This window comes from Elgaria multicarinata, chromosome 12 (genome assembly GCF_023053635.1).
Source record: "Elgaria multicarinata webbii isolate HBS135686 ecotype San Diego chromosome 12, rElgMul1.1.pri, whole genome shotgun sequence".
Taxonomy (NCBI): domain Eukaryota; kingdom Metazoa; phylum Chordata; class Lepidosauria; order Squamata; family Anguidae; genus Elgaria; species Elgaria multicarinata.
Window position 1 is genome coordinate 16,825,050 of NC_086182.1, and position 16,254 is coordinate 16,841,303.

At 46.6% G+C, this 16,254-nt stretch overlaps 1 protein-coding gene across 1 annotated transcript in view; it reads right to left on the reverse strand.

Annotated features, from left to right (window-relative positions):
• ADGRA2 (adhesion G protein-coupled receptor A2) overlaps positions 1–16,254 on the reverse strand; it is a 101,083-nt gene that overhangs the window by 54,853 nt on the left and 29,976 nt on the right. The window contains exon 2 of the mRNA XM_063139215.1: positions 12,405–12,476. The gene's annotated coding sequence lies outside the window, so the exon portion shown is untranslated. The remainder of the gene's footprint in view (positions 1–12,404; positions 12,477–16,254) is intronic.

The following is a 16,254-nucleotide window of genomic DNA, read 5'->3' on the forward strand; positions in this document are numbered from 1 at the left end:
TTAAAAAGGGGTTGGATAAATTCCTGGAGTAGAAGGGTATCAATGGCTACTAATCCTGTAAGCGTTGTGCCACCTCCAGCAGCAGGGACAGTAAGCCTATGTACACCAGTTACTGGGGAACATGGGCGGGAAGGTGCTCTTGCACTCACGTCCTGCTTGTGGGTTTGCCATGGGAAGTTGGTTGGCCGCTGTGTGAACAGAATGCTGGTCTGATCCAGCATGGCTCTTCTTACATTCTTATGAGTCTTCCGACTCTGTGATTCTATGAATCCACAAAGAGTGCTTCAAGAGAGCACACTTGGACTAGGATATTTGAGAGAGTGTCTTCTCCTTTACCAGTCTGCTTGGTAGGGGAGAAGGTCATCAGATGAAGCGCTCCTAGTGATTCTACATAGAGTTGGGGTCTGCCTGGGATCCAATTGGAGTAACGCCTTCAATGTACTGGCTTCCGCCCTGTAGAACTCTCTGCCTGTTGCTGTCACACCAACAACGACTTTGTTTTGTTTTCGGCACCTGCTGAAGACATTTTTATTTAAACAAGGCTTCCCTTAATGACCAGCCACTGCTTCCTTGTTATCACTGGAATTTAAGTATTTTTTTATTTTGCATTTTGACACTGTTTTCTTTCTTTTATTGTCCGCCCCTCGGGGATCCCGTTGCATGGAGAGCTGTGTACAAATGTTGTAAATTAATAAAGAAGACAGAGGGCTCCTATCACTAACAAGATCAAAAGGCAATGTGCAACCCTTCCGTCTTTTCTTCCCTAATGGATTTTTTTATTCTGGTAAGAAAAAGAAAAAAAGCTGGAAGGTGAGGAACATGGAAAGGTTACAAGTTGAAGATGACAATATCAAGGCACCCTGTACAATTTTGTGAATGAGGCAATGGGTGGTGAATGCACAGTAAAAGCCTCGCCTGGAAACACTGGGCATGTGGAATGTAAGAAATGTTGTTCTGGATCAGACCAAAGATCCAGCATTTTCTTTCCTCTAGCATCCCACCAGCTGCCTTTGGGAAGCTCACAAGCAGGGCACATGAGCCCTGCTAGAAGTTAAACTGCCCCCACGGCACTCAAATGTCCTCACCACCACTACCACCAGCAACTGAAACATGTTGCTAGATACAGAGCAACTAGTACTGGGATCCCAAGCGAATCCTCTTCCAGAAATGGAAATCACAGCATATCCCTGACATCCTTCAGGAGATGATCCGAGATCATATGGATCAAGTGGTGCATGAACAGGAGAGGTGGCCAAAGAAGGGGTTAACCGGAAGCAGCTCAATGAGACGTGGCATCGTTTCCTAGAGGTGTACAGAGACTAAGAGTTTGTTTTACATGAGGCTGTTGATTCGCTGCATCCCTTTTGGTTTTGTGGCAGAATTGAGATCCAAGGAGTACAGGAAGAACGTTTCCTTTCCTGCTTTTCTGCTACATAACCTCTAGGTGGCACTGTGGCAAAGTGGAATAGTGCAACTATACAAGATGAAATAGTTCTTTCTTTTGCTTTCACGATTAAATGCTGCATTTCCCCTGCTCTAAAAAAAATCTCACAAAAGTGCTATCATCGTCATCACCATCATCTCTACACTGCTCCATAGCCAAGCATTCTGCGCAGAAATGAAACTTTAGACACAGAAGCACAACTGGAGGATCACATTGTCATCTAAAGAATACATAAACAAGCATGAGGAGGAAATTCTGAGCACACGATAAATACATTGTGTAGAAAAGCCCAAGGCAAAGGAAACATTGAGGACACAACTGACCATCAGGGCTCAGTGTATGTAAATGTACCCTGGCAGCTGGAAAGTAAGCCACACTGCAAAGCTTTCCCCAAGATGGTGCCCTCCAGATGTTTCAGACTACAACTTCCATCATTCTTAAACACTGGCCATGGGGGCTGGGGATGCTGGGAGTTGAAGTCCAACACATCTGGAAGGCACCGTATACAGTGGAGCCCTGTAATTTTAGAGTCTGGATTTAATGTTTTTATTGCAGGAAGCTCTTTAGACAGTGATGTGTATTATTTCCCTTACTTCAAAATGTTGTAAGCCAGCCTCTGCTGTGTTGGGCCCCCCTCCTGTTCTTTCTGCTGAGTAGGGCCTTGGACATCTGCCCCGGAGTCCTTCCCTGAGGGCATCATAAATGTATATGCTAGTGCTGTGGCGAAAATGTCTCCCTCATTTTTCCCCCTACCATTCTCATTCAATTTGATCGAAAAGAAATTGCATTTGAAAAGAAATTCAAAGGAGAAGAAAATCTGGAGAAATTCTTGTGGGTTCGGTTCAGCGTTCTTGTGCTTGAGGAGTGTGCACAACACTGCCCTGTCTTTCGTTGTACAAGTATCTCTCTGACAGCCTGTAGCATCCTCAGCTCCCCACAATTCAATGAATGTTATATAGTGGCCACCTTCCCTCTTTCCCCACACCCTGGTAGGGATCGGACATTGTGGGGGATGTAAAATGGGGGCCAGGCTGCTCACACAGTTACTGCTGCTGAGGCTTCCACCCCACAAAAACCCTTAGGAAAGTAGAAGTACGCTGTGCTGCCCATGATGAACCCCACTTGTGAGAAATTGCTGGAGAATTTCTCCTCCCCCCCCCCCGGAGAAATTCAGTGAAACTGTCCTCCCAATTTCTCCCCCCACAAATAAGACGGAGAATTTTCAGAGGCCATTTGTGCACAGCTCTTGTATATGTAGCTATTTTATTTTATTTTATACCTAAACATTCCCCACCTTCAAGGATCCCTTTTTCTTTTGATTCCGTCTTCAGCAGGGGACATCATTTTTCCTTGGAATGGCTGGGGTGGGGGTGCAGGGGAAGGCAGGAAGAGAGGTGGGGAGGAATGAACTTCATATCCTAAACTGAGCCAAAAGCAATATTTGAACTCTCGACTGTACTTGCTCCTATGAACTGTTCTTATCCATGTTGATATTATAACGAGAACAACAAAACAATACTGCTAGAAGCCAAGACGTAATGAATGTAAAGCAGAAGTCAAAACAGTCTTCAGTTAAGCACGGATGGAGACCAACTCCCCCCTGCCAGGGGGCCACACCGCTGCCCCCCAACCAACAAATTTGCAGTGCTTTTCCAAGCCCATGTTAAATAACAACAACAACCTACAGCCATTATACCATTGTTTTAGGGACTGTGGCCGTAGAAGGACTTTTAAATGTGCATTTGTACGGGATCATGTATTTTTTCATTGTGCAACTACGGATTTTTCTACTTGGCTGTTAATCCTTTGTATCTGCTTTCAATTTTGTTGCAGCCCTGAGATCCAAGCACTACACCAAGAGTGTTGCCTTTCTGCTACATAACCTCTAGGTGGCACTGTAGTAGAGCAGAACAGCAGAAATACACAAGTGAAAAACAGTTCCTTTGCTTTTCAATGAAATATCGCATTTTTCCTATTCTAAAAAAAAACTTGCTGAAAGTGCTAGTTAGACACAGAAGCAAAACTGGAGTGCGACAATATCATCTAAAGAAACTGTATACCACCATGAATAGGGCATGATGTGTGCACGGTAAATGCCTCATGTAGAAAAGCTCTGTATCTGAAAGCAGGGGTGTGGCATCTGTGGCCCTCCAGATGTTGATGATCTCCTAACTTCCAACATCCCTCACCATTTGCCCAAGCTAGATAGGGATGATGGGAACTGGAGTCCAATTTCTGGAGGTTCCTAGCCCTTGCCTAAAGAGTTCAACTAACAGCAAACTGGATCCATGCACCATGAAAAGTTTTCATCCTGATTGCCAAAATGTATCTTAACTTGCTTCTATACGTGTAATCTACAAAGCTTAATACTAGTTACCCAGGATTGGGAAGCCAATTTCAAACCATGGTTTAAAGCTTGGCTTCCGATCAAAACTTGTTTTGGAACAATTAATATTGCCCCAGAGTTTGGACATGATGGGATGGGATGCTTAACTGCAGCTTCCTGGTTCAGCTGCTCATGCAAAATGGGGGCAAGCGGCCTGCATGAGCAGGTTGTGCACATCACGGTTTAATGCTAGGTCGCATGGCTTGTCAGGCCGTGCGAATGTGGCCAGCAATTTGACAGCTTCAATGGGACTTTGTTGCTTTCCATTTCCTTCAAGTCCCTCTTCCAATCGGCTTAACATTTATGCAACAGACCAAAGGAGTGAGCGGAGCAGTTAAGAGAATTTCTTGAAGTCAAAAAACCAGCAAGCTCTCAACCCCTCTCCTGTCCCTGCCCCTGGGTTCACAGATTCCATTCTGTATCTTCTCAACAAAGATAACATTTCATCCTCTGAAGTCTCTGAAATAAGTTGTCCAAGGCACAGGAAGTCTAAACTGCTCATCAGAAGTTTAGCATTTCAGTCCAGCTTAATGCGTTTTCAAATATTTAATAAATATATGGAAGGAGTAGAATTAACATGCCATCTAGTCCAGTACTCTGTTCACACAGTGGCCAACTAGCTGTCAACCAGGGCCCAACAAAGCAGGATATGGTGCATCAGCACCCCACCACCCATGTTCCCCAGCAACTGGTGCACACAGGCTTACTGCCTTGGATACTGGAGGTAGATATGACATCATCCACCATCCCTGCTCCTGACATCCACACATAAGAATGTAAGAAGAGCCATGCTGGATCAGACCAAGAGTCCACCTAGTTCAGCACACAGTGACTGACCAGCTGTCGACCAGGGACCCCCAAGCAGGACATGGTGCAATAGCACCTCCCACCCATTCTCCCTAGCAACTGGTGTATACAGGCTTACTGCCTCTGGTTCTGGATATTTGAAGCTACACTGCGCAAGCAGGTAGGCTTTGTACATGTGATAGGAGGCCCTGATTTTTGCAGAGCGATCCTACGCATTTGTAAGCCCGTAAGACTTGAATCCAGGGCTGTCACACCTCTTCCAGCCCAAGAGCTGAATTCCATTTTGGAGGAGCTATGGGATACATTCCAGTCTGACACTCTAACCACTACACCACACTGGCTCAGGAAAGGGAATTCCCTCCATCACTCTCCCTCTCTCTCTCTCTCTTTAGGTCAGGGGTTCAATCCCAGCTTAGGTTCACCGTGATGGGGGCGTTGCGTTCCCATCCGCTGGCTGCTTGTCAAGCCCGAAGCGGAGCGAGCAACGGGGCGCAGCCTAGGTCGAAGTGTCTGCGGCACAAAGGCCATCATCTCAATTGGCACTAATTGACCCTCGTCGCTGGTGCCATCCCTGGCAAGCTCCGAGCGACAAATGAATGAACCGCAGAGAAGGCACTCCGCAACCCCCCCACCCCAGGATCTCTCAGGCCGCACTGGTCAAAACACCGAAAAGCGATTCCTTGCCGCCAAGATTGATGGCTCCCGTTTCTGCGACACACAGACGACAGGTACAGAGGGAGAATTTGCAGCAGCAGACGCCTCTCCCCTCATCACGGTAGCATGTGGAGGGGGAAAGTTGCCATTGGAGGTCTGCCACACTCCATCCTGCCAGGCTTTTACGAAGGCCCTGAAAACATTATTTTACCTTCTCGTGAGACGACTACTGTTGTTCCTGCTATTGCCGTAGCTGTTGTTGCTGGTTTCATGCATCTATTGCTATTTTATCGTGTTTACGTTTTTATCGCTTTCCATATTTTAACTGTTTATGTATTTTATTGTTGTAAGCCGCCTTGGGAGGGCTTACGCCCTGAAAGAAATGATTTAAATAAAGTAAAATGAAATGAAATGAAACAAAATAAATAAATAAATAAATAAAGCAGCATCTGCTAGAACAAGACAATGTCCACACTCTCTTACACACACACACACACACACACACACACACACACACCCTGCATTCTTGGGACAAGAAATATCTGTGGTGGTAGTGGGAGCAGATGACTGAGTCTGACCTAATCTGAAAGACTACCAGCAGCCCAGGCTGGATTTGGAACGATGTTAAATGGCTACTAGTCCTGATGGCTATGTGCTACCTCTAATATCAGAAGTAGTAAGCCTGTGTACACCAGTTGCTGGGGAACATGGATGGCAGAATGCTGTTGCACCCATGTCCTGCTTGTGGGTCCCTGGCCAACAACTGGCCGGCCACTGTTTGAACAGAGTGCTGGACTGGATGGACCCTCGGTCTGATCTAGCACTGGCTCTCCTTACATTCTTGTGTTCTTATGTCCATGTGTGTGAGAGAGGGGGTCAGATCTGGCAATGAAAAGCTGGGGAGCCCTGGATGAAAACATGCCCTGCTCTTGGGAAGTTCTTGAACCCCTGCAGAAATCATTCTTTCGAGACTAACCACAGCCTGCTTCTCTTTCTCGCTCTCCCTGCAGCTTCCACGCAACCCAACAAGGAAACAATTAGAGCTCTTGTCTCAGGCAATCTTGCCTCTCCACACACACATACACACACACACACCGCCCTCTCCCCCCCCCACACACACACCCCCGACGACGGACCGCTTCCCCGGCCCATACAAGCCGTAATCCAGAGCAGAGGGAGCGTGAAGGCAGGCGCTCCATCCCCTGACTGACAGCTCCAGTCTCCCAACATAATTTGAACATTCCAGAGGTGACCGTGAGGTTAATGCCATCTGAAGCGCACTGGGATCAGGCCTGCCTGTTTGTTCAGGGCTCCCAGAACAATGAGACTTTAAAGAGATTTTCAGCACCCCGGGGTCCAACCCAATTAGACACAGTTTTCCAGGTTGGGCAGTCAAAAAGCAGGAGGAGGGAGCCGGGATGCAAAAGAGGCAGCCCGGGAGTCAAGTTCAAGGGTTGCCTAGCAAAAACAGAGCCAGCTGGGGCATGGGGTGGGTGGGGGGTGGCTTGAAGGGATAGGGGGGCTTCTCTCTACCTACGTGGCCAGGGAATGGGGGAAAAGGTGTCAGAGAGGACCAGTTTTCAAAGGCTTTCCTTCGGCGCCTTTGAGCAGAGCTCTCGAGAGGACCGGCTCTGAACAACTTGCTCCACCCCACCCGCCAACAACAGTTGCAGCCCTCCCCCCACCTTAAGTGAGTAGTAACCCCTCACCATTAATGAGAGCTTTGTGCCAGAACCAAGAGGTGGAGATGACCCACGGCTTGAAAATGGAGGGGGGGAGTAGAATGAAACAAACCGGCATTAAAGCAACAAAATCAAATACAAACTGGCAAGTAGGCCTCTTAGACTAGGGGGCACGCGCCAGTTGCATGGGTCAGAGGGTTGGGGGGGGAGGCAGCCGTGCGCCCATCAGTTTACAGGTATCTTTTATGACATGTTTACCGTCACATAAACAACAGAGCACAACTGTGCAGCCACGACTGAGTACATGCAGAGTGTAGACAAGACCCTAGAGAGTAACTTGGGCAGCCCCTCCCAGAATGAATTCCCAATTTAAATCCATCCTCAGAGCTAATACAACCGCCTCCCCACAAAATACAAGCATGATACAGGGTCTCCCCCTTCCTCCCCATTAGCAGAACTAATAGCAGCTTCAGCAATGGGCGATTTAGATTGGGAAAATGGCACCGTGGGGAAAGGGTAACTTCTCCTGCCCCGGTTTCGCTGCTTCACCCACCATTGGAACCTCCTCCCTCTCCTCCCAGGATAGCTGTGTTAAACCTCCCCACCCACCCCTACAAAAGGGAGATCCGTTTCTGGATCTCTGACACCGACATCTGTTTCGGTCTCAAGATGTGCAGGATTAATCCATCATGGAGAAGACTGGGCGGTGTGCTGGCGGCGGGGCGTTAAGGGGAAGCCGATCTGCGGGGCTCAGCGTGAAAAGCGACATTGTCCCCTCTGACAAAGTCAACATTCTCAAAGTCAAAGTCAGGCATCTCTATGGCTCAAGGGGCTTTCATAAGGAGGTGTGTGTGTGTGTGTGTGTGCGTGTGGTTTCTCTCCTGCCAACTCCCAATCCCGGTATGGACTTGATCAGTTGTTAAGTACATCAGCAGTGGTGGTGGTGGGCATGTTGGAAAGGGGTTCCACCACGCTGAGGAGGGCTGGTTCTGAGCTGAAGCAAAGCTCCTGTGTTCCACTGGCAAATTTATTTGAGCCTGTGGCTGGATATAATATGGAACGAAGCTTGAAAGTGGACTGAGTTCGAGGGTGCAAAATGAAGCACAGACAGAGGGGAGGTGTTGCTGTACCTGAATCCATAATGTGGGAATAGGGATGTGCAAAGAATTGGTTCTCTCCAAATTCCGATGCAAACTGACCTGATCCACACTGTTCAGATCAGGTACGCTTTGTCCTTAAGAACACAAGAAGAGCCGTGCTGGATCAGGTTTGGGGGGGAATCAGTAGCGAAAGCAGAACTCGTAGAGCTAGGAATGAGGTATCAATTGAACCACTTACAGGCTGAGGGCTAAATTCCATTTTGGAGAAGATCTGGGGGGGGGGCACATTGCCATGGTAGGTGGGGCCGAAGGCAGAAGAGCTAGAACCAAAATACAAAGACTAGCTTAAAAAGCTCCTAATGCCAGTAACTAAAAGTTAGGAGAGGCATTTTAACCTTTCGGAATGGGAAAACCCGCACAGAAGCCAAGAAACACCAAATGACCGGTGGTCTGGGGAAACACGCATGGCAGGACTGCAACCCCAGGGGGTCAAGGTTCGGCACCCAGGTCTGAGATTCTGTTCCCCATCACCACCACCGCCCTACTTCAATGGAACATCTGTCTTGCTGGAGAGCTTATTTCCCTCCATTTATGCACTGCTTGCATATATATAAATAATACAACTATTACAAAGATGCTGTAAGTCTCCGGTCCAATAGAGTTTTAACCCATTTTGGTTAAATGGGTTAAAAACCACACTGTGGCTTTTAGTTTACTGCTATTTCCCTGCCTTGAAAGACACGGGACTAACTTAAGTGTAATTTATTTCAATGGCTCTACTCTACGTAGGACTAACTTTGGATGCTACCATGTATAGAGATGAACTATCACAACTGGATTACTGCAATGCGCTCTACGTGGGACTGCCCTCAAGGCTGCTCCAGAAGCTAGATCTCATGTAGAACACAGTAGCTCAGCTGTTGTCAGGAGCTGCCTCTTTTCAGCATATAACTCCTTTGCTGAGGGAATTGCATTGGCTGCCTGTTGGCTACCGGGCCAGGTTTAAGGTTTTGGTACTAGTGTACAAAGCCCTAAACAACTTGGGACCAGGATACCTGAGAGAGAGCCTTCTCCTGCCCGACCACTGGGGTCGCGGACGGCATGCTCCTGGTGGTTCCACATAGACCCACCCTCCGATTGGAGTCCACCAGGGGAAGAGCCTTCAGTGTGGTGGCCCCTTCTTTTTAGAACTTCCTGCCCCTGGAGGTCAGGCAGATGCCAACACTGTGCAGTTTCCGGCACCTCCTGAAAACAACTCTATTTTGAGAAGCCTTCCTCAACTGACCAGCCACTGTTTTTACTGGTGCTTTGTTTTAAATTGAACAATTTTAATTTGCTTTTTAAATCTTTCTCTTTACTGTTTATACCTATGTGTATCGCTCCGGAATCTATTTTAGATATGGTATATAAATATTATAGGTATATAAATATTATAAATAAATAATAAATAAACTACTTCTGTTTCCATGGGCAGAAAAACTTGGGTGGAACACCCTCTTCAACAAAACAAAAGTAAAAATTAACATGGAATTATCCTCTCCAAATGGCACCTCCATTTTAATTGATTTTATATTTGTGCAACTGTGTATTTATTTAACAGCTCATTTGTGAAAGAGCTTAATAGTGTTATATAAAAGTAAAAATAATATTCGTATGCTCATTCAAAACCCTTTTAATTGTTTCACACATATCTTCCTCATCTCCAATTTCCAGCTTATGTACAAAATCTGTCCCCACATTCCAAAATCCAGCTGGAATTCATCCACAGCAAAACCAAAGGTATGCCGGAATCTCTGAACAATTATGGAACGGAACAGGATAGGGGAATCTTTTAACCCACAAAATAGGACTGACTTTAGTTTCTGGTTTCTACTTCTTCTTCAACACAGGGCAAAAGCAGTCTGGATAAGGGACTCCACACCTCTGCACCGCAAAATAAGCTGTTGTCCATCCAAAATCATACACTCCCATCAACAGAAGACAACAGTGAAATGTATTTATTTATTTTATTTATTACATTTATATCCCACCTTTTTTCCTCCAAGGAACCTAAAGCAGCAAACATAAGCCGCCTCCTCCACTCCATTTTATCCTTACAACAACAACCCTGTGAGGTAGGTTGGGCTGAGAGTCTGTGACTGGCCCAAAGTCACCCAGTAATCTTCCATGGCCAAGTGGGGACTAGAACCCAGATCTCCCTGCTCCCAGTCCAGCACTCTAACCACTACGCTACACTGGGTGTTGTTGTCAGCCACAATGCCCTCTGGAGGTCAGACAGGCTCCAACCTTGTACTCCTTTCGGTGCCTCCTGAAAACATCTTTATTCCAAGAAGCCTTTCTTTAACATGCAGCCTTGGATTTCTGTTTTTGCTTCTTTTAAATTTTGTTTTAACTGTTTTATTCTGTTTTTATTTTCATTTTACCTTGTACACCGCTCCGAAATTTTTCAATGGGGAGCGGTATATAAATATTCTAAATAAATAAATAAATAACACACCATGCCCCCAGGACAACACACAGAAACAAGGCACTGCACAGCTCTGAGTTGAATAATGAACCGAGAAGCCAAGAAACACCAGACTCAGAGCAAACTACCGATGTTTGAAATCATGGGCTCAAATGCATCCTTCATTTGCTTTATCTTCAGATTCTACTGGTAGACAATATTCCAATATTGACCTCTGTGTAGGTACAGGGAGAGGTTCTTTAAATCTCTTTTGCCCTTTCTGGGCCCTGGTTACTACTATGGTGTCCTGGTCACTCTGAATTCACTCCAATACACTTTAAAAGGAAAAGGGGGACGAGAGGAAGAGAGGCAGAAAACTTTAAAATAGCTTAAAACGTAAAACAACAACAACTGTGAAGTTAAATGAACTATTGCAAAGTAAAAGCACAATAACAATGTGGGAACCTGGCCCAAATAATCATACATCCAAGGCCAATAGACTTTTCAACTTCGTCATTCGCCTTGATCCTCCAGCTAAGAAACAACCTCTAGACAGATATATAGTCTGGAGATGGGCAGGGCAAGGCAAAAACACACCTGAAGGCAGCCCAGGTAAAGCAGCTGCTGCTCCTAGCCCCCACCCCCATTTGCTTAATCAATTTCCAAAGGGTCATTGTGTGAGTCTATTCCAGCAAAAACAACGACAGGGCACGTGACACAAACATGCAAGCATTAAGTAAATCCTACACACGTTAATTGCCAGGACGTTGGTGTTATCAGCAGCAACTGTACTGCGAATGGCCACCGTTAAGAATGTGATTGTCACCAATGGTAGTTTCAGCATTGAATTTCCTTCTGACCTCACTGTCTACAATCCCCCATCACCACCACAGACATACATACTGAATAAAAAAACCTAAAAGTTTCAGTCAACGCTCCATGCGTCTGATAAAGCGGGCTATGCCAAAATAAATGTGTTAACCAGGTAACAACATAAGAAGAGCCCTGCTGGATCAGACCAAGAGTCCACCCAGTCCAGCACTCTGTTCACACAGTGGCCAACCAGCTGTTGACCAGGGACCAACAAAGCAGGACATGGTGCAACAGCACCCTCCGACCCATGTCCCCCAGCAACTAGTGTATACAGGCTTATTGCCTCTGATCCTGTAGCCATCGATAGCCTTCTCCTCCAGGAATCCATCCAACCCCACTTTTAAAGCCATGCAAATTGGTGGCCATCAAGGTACGGCAAGGCTCTTCGTTGCTTGTGCTCCATCAAGAATCCCAAAATTCAAATGCTCCCATCCTCTCCCCTCTGGTAGCTCTCCAGGAAGGAATCTACACGTCGTACTGAGGGCGCTTGCATGCGCCCCCAGTATGCCCCCCAAACGATGGTGTAGATTCTGCCTACCTGCAGCCCAGAAGAGACGGAGGAGGCGGCAGCTGGGGAATCCGGCCGCGTCCTTGTTGCCGCCGCCGCTGCCACCTCCCCGCCGGCCTCCTGCTGCCGGGGTAAGAGCGACCCGGGTCGGAGAGCTCGGTGGAAGCGGAAGCCGAGCTCTCCGACCCGGGTCGCTCTTACCCCGGCAGCAGGAGGCCGGCGGGGAGGCGGCGGCAGCAAGGACGGGGCCGGATTCCCCAGCCGCCGCCTCCTCAGTCTCTTCTGGGCTGCAGGTAGGCAGAATCTACACCATCATTTTGGGGGCGCATGCAAGCGCTCTCAGTACGACGTGTAGATTCCCTCAGATCTCACTGCAGACATTCAAAGTTTCCTCCCCACCCACCCTGACTTCGGCTTGGCTTAATTTCGATTGATAATGCCCCAATCTTTCATTAGGGAGTCCAGAAGTGCCCAGAGTATACAACGGCAGAGATCAGCACTTACAGCTTCTCGAGAGCAAGCAGTCCAAAGAAAGAGCCGTTTTTTAATGTTGCGATCTTGTTGTTGCTCAAAAGCCTGGAGAGAGGGAGAGAGAATGAGAGAGAGAGAGAATTATTCATCCTACGTTAACCAAGCAGCCAGGACTTAAAGGGGCGGGTTAGGGGTACAGTCCTCAGTGGTGGGTTCATTAGTCACACTCAGATATTTTCAGGGAGGGGGAATAGAGCAGAGAATCTATTCTTGATCATCCCAGAGTGGGGGACACAGACTAATGGGCTCAAGTTACAGAAAGCCAGATTCCGGCTGGACATCAGGAAAAACCTCCTGTTAGAGCAGTATGACAACGGAAGCAATGATCTAGGGAAGTGGTGGGCTCTCCCACACTAGAGGCATTCAAGAGGCAGCTGGACAGCCATCTGTCAGGTAAGCTTTAAGGTGGATTCCTGCATTGAGCAGGGGGTTGTACCATTGTACGATCCTACGACACAAAGCCCATAGGATAAATGTGTGAAATGACCATCAGTACAAAGATGCCCTCATCCAACTACTCATCACTGATAAATAGTCCAATTTGCAAAGTGTTTCTCCAGCCGTTACTGTGTTTGCTTCCAAATCAGCTCTGTGAGTGACGGTAAGATTTTACAGAGGGGAAACGGAGGCTGAAAGTCAGCAATTTGTCTAAGGCCAAAGAATGTATGCATAGCAGATAAGGGAGGTATTATTCAAACACAAGGACATAGGAAGAGCCATGCTGGATCAGACCAGGAGTCCACCTAGTTCAACACTCTGTTCACACAGTGGTCAGCCAGCTGTCAACCAGGGAACCACAAGCAGGACATGGTGCAACTGAACAGTCTGTCTAGTGGACTACCTTCCCACCACATATTCACATACCCTATCCACCACGTTCCCCAAATCCATGACTAGACCTAACACCACCATCCTTTGGGCCATGTTTATGGTAAATGTGGTGTTGTTTATGCATTTATTGCTTACTTATTGCTTCCATTCAAAATAAACTAGAAGCTTGCAAAGCAAGGCAAAATCGAAATAGATTGGCATAATAAAGCATAAACATTGTACTTGAAGAAGTCACAGGGGGCCTGGATTGTTGTTTTCCATCCATTTTATACATGGGGTTTAAAATACCCTTACGGCTGTGGCCCTGATCCAACTGTGATCATGGGCAAGTAAACATGCTTACGAACTAGTAAGCTTGCCTATTCAGTTTGCAAAGATGCATCGAAGAAGTTCAACAGGGCTTGGATAAATATCATACTGCAGATGGGACCATAGAACCAGATGTGCTTCTCCATTGTCAAAGTATAAGAAAGGGGTGCTTCCATACACAGATCTCTTTTGCCAGATCAGGACCAGATTTATACTTTTAATGATTCTTTTAATCAATGAAAACATGCTGATGGTTTTTGTGGTGGCCACGTTCCATTTTATATGGTGTTTAAGGGTTTGTTGTTATATTCTTTTAATTTCAGCTAGGTCTTTTATTAAAATTATTGTATTTATTCCATTTTTGTAAACTCCCTGACCTATTTTATCTCATGTACAGCGCTTTGTTAGAAAGCGCTAAATATTATTATTAATCAATCAATGAATTAATCAATTGCACTAAAAGAATAAGTGCATCGCCAAAACCTCAATAGCTAGGTTTGCAAGTAATGACAACCCAAATTATAGGTAACAATATATAGTTTTGTCTTAAATTCTAAAAAATGTATATTTTATAATCCAAACCTGTTTAATTTTTCCAATTTTTCAGAAAAACAAAAGTAAAACAATCCTTGGAAAGAAATGTTCCTCCCACACACATTTTTTTTTCCGGATTTCCCCCCGAATTTTCCCAGTTTTTCCCCTGGGTCTTCATATCTCTAGTCAGACATTCTTGCCATTTAGTGCAAATCACTCAGAGATCTACAAGATGCAATAACTACATTCTACTAACCTTTGCACTAGAGCACATCTGCCAGGGGTATTGAACCTCAGGGCCGCTGGGGGGGCAGGGCAAATCGAGCCCACTGGGGCTCTACCAATGACCACACCCACTTCCCCAGGCCCAACCTCCTTTCTACTGACCACCCATCATCTGGTGGTGTCCCAGCTTTAGGCATTTTCCCACCACCACCCCCATTGCAAAAGGATGAAATGCCTGTCCTAAAGCTTAGTGACTGGCAGTTACAGCTTTAAACTAAAACATGCCTGCATTTGGGTCCCACCCCCTTTGCTTTCACTCCGCCCACCACTGCCATGCGGCCCTTGACAGCTTCTCCAGAACTGAATTTGTTCCTCCAGTAAAAAACATTTTGACAACCCTGAGGTATCCAGGCTCGAGGCGGGGAACAACATTAAATACAATATAATACATAAAACTGGTTAAAAGAGCATATAAAACTAATACAATATTAAAAATAACAATCACAACATCTTAAAATTCTTAGGTTTAAAATTCATCTGGGTAGGCCTGCCGGAAGAGACTAGTCTTCATGGTTGTCTTAAACTCAGAGAGAGTATGAAGCCGACGAACCTCCTCCGGCAGGCCATTCCACAGTCTGAGGGCAGAAGAAAAGGTCCTCTGGGTAATAGTTGTCAGCCTAGCTGTGGCTGACTGGAGTAGATGCTTCCCAAAGGACCTGAATGTGTGGGGCGGACTGTATGGGAGAAGGTGATCCTGCAGGTAACCTGGACCCAAACCATGTAGGGCTTTAAAGGTGATAACCCGCACTTTATACTTCACCCGGAAACTAAATGGCAGCCAGTGAAGTGATTTTAAAGTTGGTGTGATATGGCCACCCGCTAGGTGTACCAGTGATCAACCTGGAGGTTCTATCTCAGCATCGTGGCTAACGTCTGTTGATAGAACCTTCCTCCTCCTCGACAAATCTGTCCAATCCGCTTTTAAAAACTGGGCCTCATCTTGGAGAGTGGTTTGTGCCCCCTTCTACGCCGCTAGTCCTCAGGAGGCTCAGACCGTCCTCAGAGCTGCTAACCCATCCAGCTGCCTGCCAAATTGCTCAAACTCACCCTCACTGCTGGGAGACGTTCCTGGCCAATCAAGTCCCTTTATCCCACAAGTGCACAGTTCAAGTGTCTCTCCTGCCTGTCTGCCCCTGGCCGAGTCAGGGTTTTTGGCAGCACCAGAGCTCAGGGCTTTTTCTAGTCTCTTTATCCCAAAATAAACAGTTTAGCTGACCACAAAAGCGGCCTTCTTTTTGGCTTTGGACCAAGGAGCAGCAAGCCAGCAGTTCTGAAAGGAGAGGGGGAAAGGACAAGCACCTCCCCCCCATCCTCTCATTAAAAGCTCTCTCAATGAGCAATTAGCACTCACAGACACCACCTTGAGCCATTAGGGCCACCAAGAAGTCCCCGTGCTTTTGACGGTTCACAGTCATAAGCCAATTCAGCCTGTCCCCTTCCATCAAGGGGGTGTTCTCTCTCTCTCTCTCTCTCTCTCTCTCTCTCTCTCTCTCTCTCTCTCTCTCTGAGCCTTCTAGCAGCTACCATGACAATGCAATGAGCCCTACAGGTCACCGTCAATTTGGGAGGTGAAACTGTCCCCTCTTGGGCCATCCAGAGGTAAACTACCTTCACTCCCATACACTCTGCATCTTCTGGGTTGAGCTATTCCCCTTTGGTGTCCATGCACCTCTGTGGCCTTAGTTGCCAAGTTCCGTACCTTTGGACACGTACAAAGTGATGCATGGTGTGGAGAACGTGGCTACAGAGACATCTCTCTCTCTCTCTCTCTCTCATAATTCTAGAACCCGGGGTCATCCCATGAAGCTGATGGGTGGAAGATTCAGGACAGATAAAAAGGACTTCTTCACACAACACAAGATGT